The sequence below is a fragment of the Pleurodeles waltl genome, chromosome 2_2 (genome assembly GCF_031143425.1).
Source record: "Pleurodeles waltl isolate 20211129_DDA chromosome 2_2, aPleWal1.hap1.20221129, whole genome shotgun sequence".
NCBI lineage: Eukaryota > Metazoa > Chordata > Amphibia > Caudata > Salamandridae > Pleurodeles > Pleurodeles waltl.
This window is the reverse complement of record NC_090439.1, coordinates 1,163,467,943-1,163,485,888: the sequence shown is the minus strand read 5'-3', so window position 1 is coordinate 1,163,485,888 and position 17,946 is coordinate 1,163,467,943. Positions and strand designations below refer to the sequence as shown.

At 48.1% G+C, this 17,946-nt stretch overlaps 1 protein-coding gene; it reads left to right on the top strand.

The window, feature by feature from the left end:
- The window catches only part of LOC138283009 (zinc finger protein 484-like), a 146,700-nt gene that overhangs the window by 46,070 nt on the left and 82,684 nt on the right, over positions 1-17,946 (top strand).

The window sequence follows — 17,946 nt, the reverse complement described above, 5'->3', positions numbered from 1 at the left end:
TGTAGCTTCACAATGGTAACTCCGAATATGGCCATGTAACATGTCTAAGATCATGGAATTGCCCCCTCTATTCCATCCTGGCATTATTGGGACAATTCCATGACCCCAGTGGTCTGTAGCACAGACCCTGGTACTGCCTTTCCTGGGGTTTCACTGCAGCTGCTGCTGCTGTCAACCCCTCAGACAGGTTTCTGCCCCCCTGGGGTCAAGCCAGGCTTGTCCCAGGATGGCAGAACAAAGGACTTCCTCTGAGAGAGGGTGTTACACCCTCTCCCTTTGGAAAATGGTGTGAAGGCAGGGGAGGAGTAGCCTCCCCCAGCCTCTGGAAATGCTTTCTTGGGCACAGATGTGCCCAATTCTGCATAAGCCAGTCTACACCGGTTCAGGGACCCCTTAGCCCTGCTCTGGCGCGAAACTGGACAAAGGAAAGGGGAGTGACCACTCCCCTGACCTGCACCTCCCCTGGGAGGTGTCCAGAGCTCCTCCAGTGTGCTCCAGACCTCTGCCATCTTGGAAACAGAGGTGCTGCTGGCACACTGGACTGCTCTGAGTGGCCAGTGCCACCAGGTGACGTCAGAGACTCCTTCTGATAGGCTCCTTCAGGTGTTAGTAGCCTATCCTCTCTCCTAGGTAGCCAAACCCTCTTTTCTGGCTATTTAGGGTCTCTGTCTCTGGGGAAACTTTAGATAACGAATGCAAGAGCTCATCAGAGTTCCTCTGCATCTCTCTCTTCACCTTCTGCCAAGGAATCGACTGCTGACCGCGCTGGAAGCCTGCAACACTGCAACAAAGTAGCAAAGACGACTACTGCAACTCTGTAACGCTGATCCTGTGGGGGTAGTCTGCCTCCTCTCTGCACTAGAAGCTCCGAAGAAATCTCCCATGGGTCGACGGAATCTTCCCCCTGCAACCGCAGACACCAAAAAGCTGCATTACCGGTCCCTTGGGTCTCCTCTCAGCACGACGAGCGAGGTCCCTCGAATCCAGCAATTGTGTCCAAGTGGCCCCCACAGTCCAGTGACTCTTCAGTCCAAGTTTGGTGGAGGTAAGTCCTTGCCTCACCTCGCTAGACTGCATTGCTGGGAACCGCGACTTTTGCAGCTACTCCGGCCCCTGTGCACTTCCGGCGGAAATCCTTCGTGCACAGCCAAGCCTGGGTCCACGGCACTCTAACCTGCATTGCACGACTTTCTAAGTTGGTCTCCGGCGACGTGGGACTCCTTTGTGTAACTTCGGGTGAGCACCGTTTCACGCATCCTCGTAGTGCCTGTTTCTGGCACTTCTCCGGGTGCTACCTGCTTCAGAGAGGGCTCCTTGTCTTGCTCGACGTCCCCTCTCTCTCCTGGTCCAATTTGCGACCTCCTGGTCCCTCCTGGGCCACAGCAGCGTCCAAAAACGCTAACCACACGATTTGCAGCTAGCAAGGCTTGTTGCCGTTCTTTCGGCGGGAAAACCCTTCTGCACGACTCTCCACGGCGAGAGGGATCCGTCCACCAAAGGGGAAGTCTCTAGCCCTTTTCGTTCCTGCAGAAACCTCAGCTTCTTCTGTCCAGTAGAAGCTTCTTTGCATCCACAGCTGGCATTTCCTGGGCATATGCCCATCTCCGACTTGCTTGTGACTTTTGGACTTGGTCCCCTTGTTCCACAGGTACCCTAGATTGGAAATCCACAGTTGTTGCATTGTTGGTTTGTGTCTTTCCTGCATTATTCCTCTAACCCGACTTCTTTGTCTTTTGGGGAACTTTAGTGCACTTTGCACTCACTTTTCAGGGTCTTGGGGAGGGCTCATTTTCTAACTCTCACTATTTTCTAATAGTCCCAGCGACCCTCTACAAGGTCACATAGGTTTGGGGTTCATTCGTGGTTCGCATTCCACTTTTGGAGTATATGGTTTGTGTTGCCCCTATCCCTATGTGTCCCCATTGCATCCTATTGTAACTATACATTGTTTGCACTGTTTTCTAAGACTATACTGCATATTTTTGGTATTGTGTACATATAACTTGTGTATATTTGCTATCCTCACTCTGAGGGTACACTCTGAGATACTTTGGCATATTGTCATAAAAATAAAGTACCTTTATTTTTAGTATAACTGTGTATTGTGTTTTCTTATGATATTGTGCAAGTGACACTTGTGGTACTGTAGTAGCTTCACACGTCTCCTAGTTCAGCCTAGGCTGCTCTGCTAAGCTACCATTATCTATCAGCCTAAGCTGCTAGACACCCTATACACTAATAAGGGATAACTGGGCCTGGTGCAAGGTGCAAGTACCCCTTGGTACTCACTACAAGCCAGTCCAGCCTCCTACATTGGTTGTGCAGTGGTGGGATAAGTGCTTTGAGACTACTTACCACTCTTGTCATTGTACTTTTCATAAGAGAAAAATATACAAAACAAGTTCAGTGTGTGTACACATAGCAAAAAAGTTTTGCATTTCCTCTTTTCACTGTTTTCAAAGTGCTGAAAAGTACTTCTAAACTTTCAAAAAGTTCTTAAAAGTTTAAAAAGTTTTTTTCTGTCTTTCTAAAAAGTTCTGAAAACTTTTTTCTCTTTTTCTATCACTTTAACTCTCTAAAAATGTCTGGCACAGGCCAAAATACTGATCTGTCCAAACTTGCATATGATCACCTTAGCTGGAAAGGAGCAAGGAGTCTCTGCATAGAGAGAGGTTTGAGTGTAGGGAAGAATCCTTCCTTAGAACTGTTAATTAACATGCTTAGAGAACAGGATAAGGCCATAAGTGCCCCATCTGTTGAAAAAGTAGCTAATGGTTCTCAATCTGATCCAGGGACTCCCCCAGGAAAAGGTTCAGGGAAGAAACTTCTTAGCCTGCCCATTACAAGACAGTCTAGCATAGTTAGTACTGAGGTGGAGTCAAATCATACAGATGATGTGCTCTCACATTACACTGTCAGCCAAGCTGTTAGGGTGGCCTCTGTAAGGGACAGGTCTCCTTCCGTTCATTCCCATCATACCTCTGTATCTAGAAATGTCCCTCCCACCAGCCCTGATGACAGATTGTTAGAAAGGGAACTCAATAAGTTGAGGGTGGAACAAACCAGACTGAAGCTTAAAAAGCAACAGCTGGATTTGGATAGACAGTCTTTAGAAATAGAGAGGGAAAGACAGAAGTTGGGTTTAGAAACCCATGGTGGCAGCAGCAGTATTCCCCATAGTCATCCTGTAAAAGAGCATGATTCCAGGAATCTGCACAAGATAGTTCCCCCTTATAAGGGGGGGGATGACATTAACAAGTGGTTTGCTGCACTTGAGAGGGCCTGTGTTGTACAGGATGTCCCTCAAAGGCAGTGGGCTGCTATCCTATGGCTATCATTTAGTGGAAAAGGTAGGGATAGGCTCCTTACTGTGAAAGAAAGTGATGCCAATAATTTCCAAGTTCTTAAGAATGCACTCCTGGATGGTTATGGCTTAACCACTGAACAATACAGGATAAAGTTCAGAGAGACCAAAAAGGAGTCTTCACAAGACTGGGTTGATTTCATTGACCATTCAGTGAAGGCCTTGGAGGGGTGGTTAAATGGCAGTAAGGTTACTGACTTTGAAAGCCTGTATAACTTGATCCTGAGAGAGCATATTCTTAATAATTGTGTGTCTGATTTGTTGCACCAGTACTTGGTGGACTCTGATCTGACCTCTCCCCAAGAATTGGGAAAGAAGGCAGACAAATGGGTCAGAACAAGAGTGAACAGAAAAGTTCATACAGGGGGTGACAAAGATGGCAACAAAAAGAAGGATGGTAAGTCTTCTGACAAGGGTGGGGACAAATCTAAAAATGAGTCTTCATCAGGCCCACAAAAACACTCTGGTGGGGGTGGTGGGCCCAAATCCTCTTTTAATCAGAACATGGAAAAGAAACCATGGTGCTATTTTTGTAAAGTAAAAGGCCATTGGGCAACAGATCTCAGTTGCCCAAAGAAAAGCACCAAGCCTCCTACCACTACAACCCCTACTGCTACACCTAGTATCCCTACTAATAGCAGTGGTGGTGGGAGCAAACCTACTAATAGCCAATCCAAGGGAGTAGCTGGGCTCACTATTGGTAACTTAGTTGGGGTTGGCCTTGTTAGGGAGGCCACAGAGGCTGTGTTAGTCTCTGAGGGGGCTATTGATTTAGCCACCTTAGCTGCTTGTCCCCTTAATATGGATAAGTACAAACAGCTACCCCTAATACATGGTGTTGAGGTTCAGGCCTACAGGGACACTGGTGCCAGTGTGACTATGGTCATAGAGAAACTGGTCCACCCTGAACAACACCTACTTGGTCACCAGTACCAAGTAACCGATGCTCACAACAACACACTTAGCCACCCCATGGCTGTTGTTAATCTCAACTGGGGGGGGGGTTACTGGTCCAAAGAAAGTTGTGGTAGCCACAGATTTACCTGTAGACTGTCTACTAGGAAATGATTTGGAGACATCAGCTTGGTCAGATGTGGAGTTGGAGGCCCATGCAGCCTCTGCTGGGCATCCCAGGGCATATTTTTGCTTTAACCAGGGCTCAGGCCAAAAAGCAAAAAGGACAGGGAAGCTTGGATCCTGGACCAATGGACCAAGTGCTCCCTAAAGCTAGGGCTAGTAGAAGCAAACCGCTTCCTACTATCCCTCCCTCTACAGTGGATTCAACTTCAGAGGAAGAAGAATTCCCTCCCTGTGCAGAACCTACACCAGAGGAGCTGGAAGCAGATACTGCTGAGCTTTTGGGTGAAGGGGGGCCTGCCAGAGAGGAGCTGAGTGTGGCACAGCAAACCTGTCCCATATTAGAGGGTCTGAGACAGCAAGCTGTCAAACAGGCTAATGGGGATGTCAGTGACTCTCACAGAGTTTACTGGGAGGACAACCTCTTGTACACTGAGCATAGGGATCCTAAACCTGGAGCTGCCAGGAGATTAGTGATTCCTCAGGAGTACAGAAAGTTCCTCCTAACTCTGGCACACAACATTCCCCTAGCTGGGCATCTAGGACAAATGAAAACTTGGGACAGGCTTGTTCCCTTGTTTCATTGGCCTAGAATGTCTGAGGACACAAAAGATTTTTGTAAGTCCTGTGAAACCTGTCAAGCCAGTGGCAAGACAGGTGGCACCCCAAAGGCACCCCTTATTCCACTGCCTGTGGTTGGGGTTCCCTTTGAAAGGGTAGGGGTTGACATAGTTGGCCCCCTTGACCCTCCTACTGCTTCAGGCAATAGATTCATCTTGGTGGTAGTGGACCATGCCACAAGATATCCTGAAGCTATTCCTTTAAGGACCACTACAGCTCCTGCAGTGGCAAAGGCCCTCCTGGGAATATTTTCCAGGGTGGGCTTCCCAAAGGAAGTAGTATCAGACAGGGGAAGCAATTTCATGTCTGCATACTTAAAGGCCATGTGGAAGGAGTGTGGTGTAACTTACAAGTTCACCACACCCTATCATCCACAAACAAATGGACTGGTGGAGAGATTTAACAAAACTCTCAAAGGCATGATTATGGGTCTCCCTGAAAAACTCCGCAGGAGATGGGATATCCTTCTACCATGCCTCCTTTTTGCCTACAGGGAGGTACCCCAGAAAGGAGTGGGCTTTAGCCCCTTTGAACTTCTTTTTGGACACCCTGTTAGGGGTCCACTAACACTTGTAAAGGAGGGTTGGGAACAACCTTTAAAAGCTCCTAAGCAGGATATTGTGGATTATGTACTTGGCCTCAGATCAAGGATGGCTGAGTATATGAAAAAGGCCAGTAAGAACCTTCAGGCCAGCCAAGAGCTCCAGAAGCAATGGCATGATCAGAAGGCTGTTTTGGTTCAGTACCAACCAGGGCAGAAAGTGTGGGTCTTGGAGCCTGTGGCCCCAAGAGCACTCCAAGATAAATGGAGTGGACCCCACACAATTGTTGAGAAAAAGGGTGAAGTCACTTATTTAGTTGACTTAGGCACTGCCAGGAGTCCCCTTAGGGTACTCCATGTCAACCGCCTGAAACCCTACTATGACAGGACTGATCTCACCCTGCTCATGGCAACTGATGAGGGACAGGAAGAAGACAGTGATCCTCTACCTGATCTCTTCTCTTCCACAGAACAAGATGCTCTTGTGGAAGGTGTAGTTTTGGCTGATTGTCTTACTGCTGAGCAGAAAGATAATTGCATAAATCTCCTAGATCAATTCTCAGAACTCTTCTCTACTGTGCCAGGTACCACTTCTTGGTGTGAGCACACTATAGATACTGGAGACAGCTTGCCTGTCAAAAGTAAAATCTATAGGCAGCCTGACCATGTCAGGGACTGCATAAAACAAGAGGTCCAGAAAATGTTGGAACTAGGAGTAGTTGAGCACTCTGAAAGTCCATGGGCTTCTCCTGTGGTACTTGTACCAAAACCCCATTCCAAAGATGGAAAGAAGGAAATGCGGTTTTGTGTAGACTATAGAGGTCTCAACTTGGTAACCAAAACTGATGCTCACCCTATACCCAGGGCAGATGAGCTCATAGATACACTGGCATCTGCCAAGTATCTAAGCACTTTTGACTTGACTGCAGGGTATTGGCAGATCAAATTGTCAGAAGACGCTAAACCTAAAACAGCATTTTCAACCATTGGAGGACATTACCAATTTACTGTAATGCCTTTTGGTTTGAAAAATGCACCTGCCACTTTTCAGAGGTTGGTGAGTACAGTCCTGCAAGGGCTGGAAGCTTTCAGTGCAGCATATTTGGACGATATAGCTGTCTTTAGCTCCAGCTGGGATGATCACCTGGTCCACCTATGGAAAGTTTTGGAGGCCCTGCAAAAGGCAGGCCTCACTATCAAGGCTTCAGAGTGCCAGATAGGGCAGGGTAAGGTGGTTTATCTGGGACACCTTGTTGGTGGGGAACAGATTGCACCACTACAGGGCAAAATCCAAACAATTATTGATTGGGTTCCCCCTACTACACAGACTCAGGTGAGAGCCTTCCTAGGCCTCACTGGGTATTACAGGAGGTTCATTAACAACTATGGCTCCATTGCAGCCCCTCTTAATGACCTCACTTCCAAGAAGATGCCTAAAAAGGTATTATGGACAGCAAACTGTCAGAAAGCTTTTGAGGAGCTGAAGCAGGCCATGTGCTCTGCACCTGTCCTGAAAAGCCCTTGTTACTCTAAAAAATTCTATGTCCAAACTGATGCATCTGAATTAGGAGGAGGGGCAGTCCTATCACAACTTAATTCTGAGGGCCAGGATCAACCTGTTGCTTTTATTAGTAGGAGGTTGACCCCTAGAGAAAAGCGTTGGTCTGCCATAGAGAGGGAGGCCTTTGCTGTGGTCTGGGCTCTGAAGAAGTTGAGGCCATACCTGTTTGGCACTCACTTCATTGTTCAGACAGACCACAAACCTCTACTTTGGCTAAAACAAATGAAAGGTGAAAATCCTAAATTGTTGAGGTGGTCCATATCCCTACAGGGAATGGACTATACAGTGGAATATAGACCTGGGAGTAGCCACTCCAATGCAGATGGACTCTCCAGATATTTCCACTTAGACAATGAAGACTCATCAGGTCATGGCTAGTCTTATTGTCCTTCGTTTGGGGAGGGGGGGTTGTGTAGGAAAGTACCATCTTGCCGGGCATGTTACCCCTATTTTTCACTGTATATATGTTGTTTTAGTTGTATGTGTCACTGGGACCCTGTTCACCAGGGCCCCAGTGCTCATAAGTGTGCCTGAATGTGTTACCTGTGTAGTGACTAACTGTCTCACTGAGGCTCTGCTAATCAGAACCTCAGTGGTTATGCTCTCTCATTTCTTTCAAATTGTCACTAACAGGCTAGTGACCAATTTTACCAATTTACATTGGCTTTCTGGAACACCCTTATAATTCCCTAGTATATGGTACTGAGGTACCCAGGGTATTGGGGTTCCAGGAGATCCCTATGGGCTGCAGCATTTCTTTTGCCACCCATAGGGAGCTCTGACAATTCTTACACAAGCCTGCCACTGCAGCCTGAGTGAAATAACGTCCACGTTATTTCACAGCCATTTTACACTGCACTTAAGTAACTTATAAGTCACCTATATGTCTAACCTTTACCTGGTAAAGGTTAGGTGCAAAGTTACTTAGTGTGAGGGCACCCTGGCACTAGCCAAGGTCCCCCCACATTGTTCAGGGCCAATTCCCTGAACTTTGTGAGTGCGGGGACACCATTACACGCGTGCACTACATATAGGTCACTACCTATATGTAGCTTCACAATGGTAACTCCGAATATGGCCATGTAACATGTCTAAGATCATGGAATTGCCCCCTCTATTCCATCCTGGCATTATTGGGACAATTCCATGACCCCAGTGGTCTGTAGCACAGACCCTGGTACTGCCTTTCCTGGGGTTTCACTGCAGCTGCTGCTGCTGTCAACCCCTCAGACAGGTTTCTGCCCCCCTGGGGTCAAGCCAGGCTTGTCCCAGGATGGCAGAACAAAGGACTTCCTCTGAGAGAGGGTGTTACACCCTCTCCCTTTGGAAAATGGTGTGAAGGCAGGGGAGGAGTAGCCTCCCCCAGCCTCTGGAAATGCTTTCTTGGGCACAGATGTGCCCAATTCTGCATAAGCCAGTCTACACCGGTTCAGGGACCCCTTAGCCCTGCTCTGGCGCGAAACTGGACAAAGGAAAGGGGAGTGACCACTCCCCTGACCTGCACCTCCCCTGGGAGGTGTCCAGAGCTCCTCCAGTGTGCTCCAGACCTCTGCCATCTTGGAAACAGAGGTGCTGCTGGCACACTGGACTGCTCTGAGTGGCCAGTGCCACCAGGTGACGTCAGAGACTCCTTCTGATAGGCTCCTTCAGGTGTTAGTAGCCTATCCTCTCTCCTAGGTAGCCAAACCCTCTTTTCTGGCTATTTAGGGTCTCTGTCTCTGGGGAAACTTTAGATAACGAATGCAAGAGCTCATCAGAGTTCCTCTGCATCTCTCTCTTCACCTTCTGCCAAGGAATCGACTGCTGACCGCGCTGGAAGCCTGCAACACTGCAACAAAGTAGCAAAGACGACTACTGCAACTCTGTAACGCTGATCCTGTGGGGGTAGTCTGCCTCCTCTCTGCACTAGAAGCTCCGAAGAAATCTCCCATGGGTCGACGGAATCTTCCCCCTGCAACCGCAGACACCAAAAAGCTGCATTACCGGTCCCTTGGGTCTCCTCTCAGCACGACGAGCGAGGTCCCTCGAATCCAGCAATTGTGTCCAAGTGGCCCCCACAGTCCAGTGACTCTTCAGTCCAAGTTTGGTGGAGGTAAGTCCTTGCCTCACCTCGCTAGACTGCATTGCTGGGAACCGCGACTTTTGCAGCTACTCCGGCCCCTGTGCACTTCCGGCGGAAATCCTTCGTGCACAGCCAAGCCTGGGTCCACGGCACTCTAACCTGCATTGCACGACTTTCTAAGTTGGTCTCCGGCGACGTGGGACTCCTTTGTGTAACTTCGGGTGAGCACCGTTTCACGCATCCTCGTAGTGCCTGTTTCTGGCACTTCTCCGGGTGCTACCTGCTTCAGAGAGGGCTCCTTGTCTTGCTCGACGTCCCCTCTCTCTCCTGGTCCAATTTGCGACCTCCTGGTCCCTCCTGGGCCACAGCAGCGTCCAAAAACGCTAACCACACGATTTGCAGCTAGCAAGGCTTGTTGCCGTTCTTTCGGCGGGAAAACCCTTCTGCACGACTCTCCACGGCGAGAGGGATCCGTCCACCAAAGGGGAAGTCTCTAGCCCTTTTCGTTCCTGCAGAAACCTCAGCTTCTTCTGTCCAGTAGAAGCTTCTTTGCATCCACAGCTGGCATTTCCTGGGCATATGCCCATCTCCGACTTGCTTGTGACTTTTGGACTTGGTCCCCTTGTTCCACAGGTACCCTAGATTGGAAATCCACAGTTGTTGCATTGTTGGTTTGTGTCTTTCCTGCATTATTCCTCTAACCCGACTTCTTTGTCTTTTGGGGAACTTTAGTGCACTTTGCACTCACTTTTCAGGGTCTTGGGGAGGGCTCATTTTCTAACTCTCACTATTTTCTAATAGTCCCAGCGACCCTCTACAAGGTCACATAGGTTTGGGGTTCATTCGTGGTTCGCATTCCACTTTTGGAGTATATGGTTTGTGTTGCCCCTATCCCTATGTGTCCCCATTGCATCCTATTGTAACTATACATTGTTTGCACTGTTTTCTAAGACTATACTGCATATTTTTGGTATTGTGTACATATAACTTGTGTATATTTGCTATCCTCACTCTGAGGGTACACTCTGAGATACTTTGGCATATTGTCATAAAAATAAAGTACCTTTATTTTTAGTATAACTGTGTATTGTGTTTTCTTATGATATTGTGCAAGTGACACTTGTGGTACTGTAGTAGCTTCACACGTCTCCTAGTTCAGCCTAGGCTGCTCTGCTAAGCTACCATTATCTATCAGCCTAAGCTGCTAGACACCCTATACACTAATAAGGGATAACTGGGCCTGGTGCAAGGTGCAAGTACCCCTTGGTACTCACTACAAGCCAGTCCAGCCTCCTACATTGGTTGTGCAGTGGTGGGATAAGTGCTTTGAGACTACTTACCACTCTTGTCATTGTACTTTTCATAAGAGAAAAATATACAAAACAAGTTCAGTGTGTGTACACATAGCTAAAAAGTTTTGCATTTCCTCTTTTCACTGTTTTCAAAGTGCTGAAAAGTACTTCTAAACTTTCAAAAAGTTCTTAAAAGTTTAAAAAGTTTTTTTCTGTCTTTCTAAAAAGTTCTGAAAACTTTTTTCTCTTTTTCTATCACTTTAACTCTCTAAAAATGTCTGGCACAGGCCAAAATACTGATCTGTCCAAACTTGCATATGATCACCTTAGCTGGAAAGGAGCAAGGAGTCTCTGCATAGAGAGAGGTTTGAGTGTAGGGAAGAATCCTTCCTTAGAACTGTTAATTAACATGCTTAGAGAACAGGATAAGGCCATAAGTGCCCCATCTGTTGAAAAAGTAGCTAATGGTTCTCAATCTGATCCAGGGACTCCCCCAGGAAAAGGTTCAGGGAAGAAACTTCTTAGCCTGCCCATTACAAGACAGTCTAGCATAGTTAGTACTGAGGTGGAGTCAAATCATACAGATGATGTGCTCTCACATTACACTGTCAGCCAAGCTGTTAGGGTGGCCTCTGTAAGGGACAGGTCTCCTTCCGTTCATTCCCATCATACCTCTGTATCTAGAAATGTCCCTCCCACCAGCCCTGATGACAGATTGTTAGAAAGGGAACTCAATAAGTTGAGGGTGGAACAAACCAGACTGAAGCTTAAAAAGCAACAGCTGGATTTGGATAGACAGTCTTTAGAAATAGAGAGGGAAAGACAGAAGTTGGGTTTAGAAACCCATGGTGGCAGCAGCAGTATTCCCCATAGTCATCCTGTAAAAGAGCATGATTCCAGGAATCTGCACAAGATAGTTCCCCCTTATAAGGGGGGGGATGACATTAACAAGTGGTTTGCTGCACTTGAGAGGGCCTGTGTTGTACAGGATGTCCCTCAAAGGCAGTGGGCTGCTATCCTATGGCTATCATTTAGTGGAAAAGGTAGGGATAGGCTCCTTACTGTGAAAGAAAGTGATGCCAATAATTTCCAAGTTCTTAAGAATGCACTCCTGGAGGGTTATGGCTTAACCACTGAACAATACAGGATAAAGTTCAGAGAGACCAAAAAGGAGTCTTCACAAGACTGGGTTGATTTCATTGACCATTCAGTGAAGGCCTTGGAGGGGTGGTTAAATGGCAGTAAGGTTACTGACTTTGAAAGCCTGTATAACTTGATCCTGAGAGAGCATATTCTTAATAATTGTGTGTCTGATTTGTTGCACCAGTACTTGGTGGACTCTGATCTGACCTCTCCCCAAGAATTGGGAAAGAAGGCAGACAAATGGGTCAGAACAAGAGTGAACAGAAAAGTTCATACAGGGGGTGACAAAGATGGCAACAAAAAGAAGGATGGTAAGTCTTCTGACAAGGGTGGGGACAAATCTAAAAATGAGTCTTCATCAGGCCCACAAAAACACTCTGGTGGGGGTGGTGGGCCCAAATCCTCTTTTAATCAGAACATGGAAAAGAAACCATGGTGCTATTTTTGTAAAGTAAAAGGCCATTGGGCAACAGATCTCAGTTGCCCAAAGAAAAGCACCAAGCCTCCTACCACTACAACCCCTACTGCTACACCTAGTATCCCTACTAATAGCAGTGGTGGTGGGAGCAAACCTACTAATAGCCAATCCAAGGGAGTAGCTGGGCTCACTATTGGTAACTTAGTTGGGGTTGGCCTTGTTAGGGAGGCCACAGAGGCTGTGTTAGTCTCTGAGGGGGCTATTGATTTAGCCACCTTAGCTGCTTGTCCCCTTAATATGGATAAGTACAAACAGCTACCCCTAATACATGGTGTTGAGGTTCAGGCCTACAGGGACACTGGTGCCAGTGTGACTATGGTCATAGAGAAACTGGTCCACCCTGAACAACACCTACTTGGTCACCAGTACCAAGTAACCGATGCTCACAACAACACACTTAGCCACCCCATGGCTGTTGTTAATCTCAACTGTGGGGGGGGGTTACTGGTCCAAAGAAAGTTGTGGTAGCCACAGATTTACCTGTAGACTGTCTACTAGGAAATGATTTGGAGACATCAGCTTGGTCAGATGTGGAGTTGGAGGCCCATGCAGCCTCTGCTGGGCATCCCAGGGCATATTTTTGCTTTAACCAGGGCTCAGGCCAAAAAGCAAAAAGGACAGGGAAGCTTGGATCCTGGACCAATGGACCAAGTGCTCCCTAAAGCTAGGGCTAGTAGAAGCAAACCGCTTCCTACTATCCCTCCCTCTACAGTGGATTCAACTTCAGAGGAAGAAGAATTCCCTCCCTGTGCAGAACCTACACCAGAGGAGCTGGAAGCAGATACTGCTGAGCTTTTGGGTGAAGGGGGGCCTGCCAGAGAGGAGCTGAGTGTGGCACAGCAAACCTGTCCCACATTAGAGGGTCTGAGACAGCAAGCTGTCAAACAGGCTAATGGGGATGTCAGTGACTCTCACAGAGTTTACTGGGAGGACAACCTCTTGTACACTGAGCATAGGGATCCTAAACCTGGAGCTGCCAGGAGATTAGTGATTCCTCAGGAGTACAGAAAGTTCCTCCTAACTCTGGCACACGACATTCCCCTAGCTGGGCATCTAGGACAAATGAAAACTTGGGACAGGCTTGTTCCCTTGTTTCATTGGCCTAGAATGTCTGAGGACACAAAAGATTTTTGTAAGTCCTGTGAAACCTGTCAAGCCAGTGGCAAGACAGGTGGCACCCCAAAGGCACCCCTTATTCCACTGCCTGTGGTTGGGGTTCCCTTTGAAAGGGTAGGGGTTGACATAGTTGGCCCCCTTGACCCTCCTACTGCTTCAGGCAATAGATTCATCTTGGTGGTAGTGGACCATGCCACAAGATATCCTGAAGCTATTCCTTTAAGGACCACTACAGCTCCTGCAGTGGCAAAGGCCCTCCTGGGAATATTTTCCAGGGTGGGCTTCCCAAAGGAAGTAGTATCAGACAGGGGAAGCAATTTCATGTCTGCATACTTAAAGGCCATGTGGAAGGAGTGTGGTGTAACTTACAAGTTCACCACACCCTATCATCCACAAACAAATGGACTGGTGGAGAGATTTAACAAAACTCTCAAAGGCATGATTATGGGTCTCCCTGAAAAACTCCGCAGGAGATGGGATATCCTTCTACCATGCCTCCTTTTTGCCTACAGGGAGGTACCCCAGAAAGGAGTGGGCTTTAGCCCCTTTGAACTTCTTTTTGGACACCCTGTTAGGGGTCCACTAACACTTGTAAAGGAGGGTTGGGAACAACCTTTAAAAGCTCCTAAGCAGGATATTGTGGATTATGTACTTGGCCTCAGATCAAGGATGGCTGAGTATATGAAAAAGGCCAGTAAGAACCTTCAGGCCAGCCAAGAGCTCCAGAAGCAATGGCATGATCAGAAGGCTGTTTTGGTTCAGTACCAACCAGGGCAGAAAGTGTGGGTCTTGGAGCCTATGGCCCCAAGAGCACTCCAAGATAAATGGAGTGGACCCCACACAATTGTTGAGAAAAAGGGTGAAGTCACTTATTTAGTTGACTTAGGCACTGCCAGGAGTCCCCTTAGGGTACTCCATGTCAACCGCCTGAAACCCTACTATGACAGGACTGATCTCACCCTGCTCATGGCAACTGATGAGGGACAGGAAGAAGACAGTGATCCTCTACCTGATCTCTTCTCTTCCACAGAACAAGATGCTCTTGTGGAAGGTGTAGTTTTGGCTGATTGTCTTACTGCTGAGCAGAAAGATAATTGCATAAATCTCCTAGATCAATTCTCAGAACTCTTCTCTACTGTGCCAGGTACCACTTCTTGGTGTGAGCACACTATAGATACTGGAGACAGCTTGCCTGTCAAAAGTAAAATCTATAGGCAGCCTGACCATGTCAGGGACTGCATAAAACAAGAGGTCCAGAAAATGTTGGAACTAGGAGTAGTTGAGCACTCTGAAAGTCCATGGGCTTCTCCTGTGGTACTTGTACCAAAACCCCATTCCAAAGATGGAAAGAAGGAAATGCGGTTTTGTGTAGACTATAGAGGTCTCAACTTGGTAACCAAAACTGATGCTCACCCTATACCCAGGGCAGATGAGCTCATAGATACACTGGCATCTGCCAAGTATCTAAGCACTTTTCACTTGACTGCAGGGTATTGGCAGATCAAATTGTCAGAAGACGCTAAACCTAAAACAGCATTTTCAACCATTGGAGGACATTACCAATTTACTGTAATGCCTTTTGGTTTGAAAAATGCACCTGCCACTTTTCAGAGGTTGGTGAGTACAGTCCTGCAAGGGCTGGAAGCTTTCAGTGCAGCATATTTGGATGATATAGCTGTCTTTAGCTCCAGCTGGGATGATCACCTGGTCCACCTATGGAAAGTTTTGGAGGCCCTGCAAAAGGCAGGCCTCACTATCAAGGCTTCAGAGTGCCAGATAGGGCAGGGTAAGGTGGTTTATCTGGGACACCTTGTTGGTGGGGAACAGATTGCACCACTACAGGGCAAAATCCAAACAATTATTGATTGGGTTCCCCCTACTACACAGACTCAGGTGAGAGCCTTCCTAGGCCTCACTGGGTATTACAGGAGGTTCATTAACAACTATGGCTCCATTGCAGCCCCTCTTAATGACCTCACTTCCAAGAAGATGCCTAAAAAGGTATTATGGACAGCAAACTGTCAGAAAGCTTTTGAGGAGCTGAAGCAGGCCATGTGCTCTGCACCTGTCCTGAAAAGCCCTTGTTACTCTAAACAATTCTATGTCCAAACTGATGCATCTGAATTAGGAGGAGGGGCAGTCCTATCACAACTTAATTCTGAGGGCCAGGATCAACCTGTTGCTTTTATTAGTAGGAGGTTGACCCCTAGAGAAAAGCGTTGGTCTGCCATAGAGAGGGAGGCCTTTGCTGTGGTCTGGGCTCTGAAGAAGTTGAGGCCATACCTGTTTGGCACTCACTTCATTGTTCAGACAGACCACAAACCTCTACTTTGGCTAAAACAAATGAAAGGTGAAAATCCTAAATTGTTGAGGTGGTCCATATCCCTACAGGGAATGGACTATACAGTGGAATATAGACCTGGGAGTAGCCACTCCAATGCAGATGGACTCTCCAGATATTTCCACTTAGACAATGAAGACTCATCAGGTCATGGCTAGTCTTATTGTCCTTCGTTTGGGGAGGGGGGGTTGTGTAGGAAAGTACCATCTTGCCGGGCATGTTACCCCCATTTTTCACTGTATATATGTTGTTTTAGTTGTATGTGTCACTGGGACCCTGTTCACCAGGGCCCCAGTGCTCATAAGTGTGCCTGAATGTGTTACCTGTGTAGTGACTAACTGTCTCACTGAGGCTCTGCTAATCAGAACCTCAGTGGTTATGCTCTCTCATTTCTTTCAAATTGTCACTAACAGGCTAGTGACCAATTTTACCAATTTACATTGGCTTTCTGGAACACCCTTATAATTCCCTAGTATATGGTACTGAGGTACCCAGGGTATTGGGGTTCCAGGAGATCCCTATGGGCTGCAGCATTTCTTTTGCCACCCATAGGGAGCTCTGACAATTCTTACACAGGCCTGCCACTGCAGCCTGAGTAAAATAACGTCCACGTTATTTCACAGCCATTTTACACTGCACTTAAATAACTTATAAGTCACCTATATGTCTAACCTTTACCTGGTAAAGGTTAGGTGCAAAGTTACTTAGTGTAAGGGCACCCTGGCACTAGCCAAGGTGCCCCCAGATTGTTCAGGGCCAATTCCCTGAACTTTGTGAGTGCGGGGACACCATTACACGTGTGACCTACATATAGGTCACTACCTATATGTAGCTTCACAATGGTAACTCCGAATATGGCCATGTAACATGTCTAAGATCATGGAATTGCCCCCTCTATGCCATCCTGGCATTGTTGGCACAATTCGATGATCCCAGTGGTCTGTAGCACAGACCCTGGTACTGCCAAACTGCCTTTCCTGGGGTTTCACTGCAGCTGCTGCTGCTGCCAACCCCTCAGACAGGTTTCTGCCCCCCTGGGGTCAAGCCAGGCTTGTCCCAGGATGGCAGAACAAAGGACTTCCTCTGAGAGAGGGTGTTACACCCTCTCCCTTTGGAAAATGGTGTGAAGGCAGGGGAGGAGTAGCCTCCCCCAGCCTCTGGAAATGCTTTCTTGGGCACAGATGTGCCCAATTCTGCATAAGCCAGTCTACACCGGTTCAGGGACCCCTTAGCCCTGCTCTGGCGCGAAACTGGACAAAGGAAAGGGGAGTGACCACTCCCCTGACCTGCACCTCCCCTGGGAGGTGTCCAGAGCTCCTCCAGTGTGCTCCAGACCTCTGCCATCTTGGAAACAGAGGTGCTGCTGGCACACTGGACTGCTCTGAGTGGCCAGTGCCACCAGGTGACGTCAGAGACTCCTCCTGATAGGCTCCTTCAGGTGTTAGTAGCCTATCCTCTCTCCTAGGTAGCCAAACCCTCTTTTCTGGCTATTTAGGGTCTCTGTCTCTGGGGAACCTTTAGATAACGAATGCAAGAGCTCATCAGAGTTCCTCTGCATCTCTCTCTTCACCTTCTGCCAAGGAATCGACTGCTGACCGTGCTGGAAGCCTGCAACAAAGTAGCAAAGACGACTACTGCAACTCTGTAACGCTGATCCTGCCGCCTTCTCGACTGTTTTCCTGGTGGTGCATGCTGTGGGGGTAGTCTGCCTCCTCTCTGCACTAGAAGCTCCGAAGAAATCTCCCGTGGGTCGACGGAATCTTCCCCCTGCAACCGCAGGCACCAAAAAGCTGCATTACCGGTCCCTTGGGTCTCCTCTCAGCACGACGAGCGAGGTCCCTCGAATCCAGCAACTGTGTCCAAGTGGCCCCCACAGTCCAGTGACTCTTCAGTCCAAGTTTGGTGGAGGTAAGTCCTTGCCTCACCTCGCTAGACTGCATTGCTGGGAACCGCGACTTTTGCAGCTACTCCGGCCCCTGTGCACTTCCGGCGGAAATCCTTCGTGCACAGCCAAGCCTGGGTCCACGGCACTCTAACCTGCATTGCACGACTTTCTAAGTTGGTCTCCGGCGACGTGGGACTCCTTTGTGTAACTTCGGGTGAGCACCGTTTCACGCATCCTCGTAGTGCCTGTTTCTGGCACTTCTCCGGGTGCTACCTGCTTCAGAGAGGGCTCCTTGTCTTGCTCGACGTCCCCTCTCTCTCCTGGTCCAATTTGCGACCTCCTGGTCCCTCCTGGGCCACAGCAGCGTCCAAAAACGCTAACCGCACAATTTGCAGCTAGCAAGGCTTGTTGGCGTTCTTTCGGCGGGAAAACCCTTCTGCACGACTCTCCACGGCGAGAGGGATC